Source organism: Anopheles ziemanni (genome assembly GCF_943734765.1).
Source record: "Anopheles ziemanni chromosome X unlocalized genomic scaffold, idAnoZiCoDA_A2_x.2 X_unloc_56, whole genome shotgun sequence".
NCBI classification, from domain to species: Eukaryota; Metazoa; Arthropoda; class Insecta; order Diptera; family Culicidae; genus Anopheles; species Anopheles ziemanni.
In genome coordinates, this window is record NW_026689825.1 from 146,743 (window position 1) to 147,500 (window position 758).

Consider the following 758-nt stretch of genomic DNA (forward strand, 5'->3'; position numbering starts at 1 on the left):
TGAAGAATTCAAGCAAGCACACAATCAAGTCATCACTTGGGCATGCTCGATAGCCAACCCTATGACATTAACCTAGTAGAGCATGCGAAAACCAATATATATGTAAACGATGCCCCTCCCTAGTTCAGCGCTTCAACCAAGTGATGACTTCAGAATGGCTAAATCAAATCGGTTCAAAACATACCATCGGTACCCTATTGAAACACACAAGTCGATATCAAACCTCATGATTGTGTAGTCCTCCACTGGTCCACGCCGCTTCGGCCGTCCTGGGTAAAATGGAACATTCCAGCTTGCCCTATGTGGAAGAGGGCACATTACTCAATACTGTGGTGTGAAGTATAAAGTTCAGTTCTCCCCTGGTCCACGCTGCTTCGGCGGTCCTGGGTAAGATAGTTCATTCTAGCTTGCCCTATGTGGAAGAGGACACTTCATACTTCGTCTCTAAGCGGCGGCTTGACTCCTCCCTACGGGGAACGGGTTTACGCGCACAGCGGCGGCTTACGCACTATGGCAGTCATGGATGCCTTACGTTTCTATGAAAAGTGTGTTCCTCCCCTGGTCCACGCTGCTTCGGCAGTCCTGGGTAAGATAGTTAGTTCTAGCTTGCCCTATGTGGAAGAGGACACGAAGACTTACTGTGGTGTGAAGCATAAAGTTCAGTTCTCCCCTGGTCCACGCCGCTTCGGCCGTCCTGGGTAAAATGGATTCATCCAGCTTGCCCTATGTGGAATGAGGACACTTTATGTTTCGTCTCT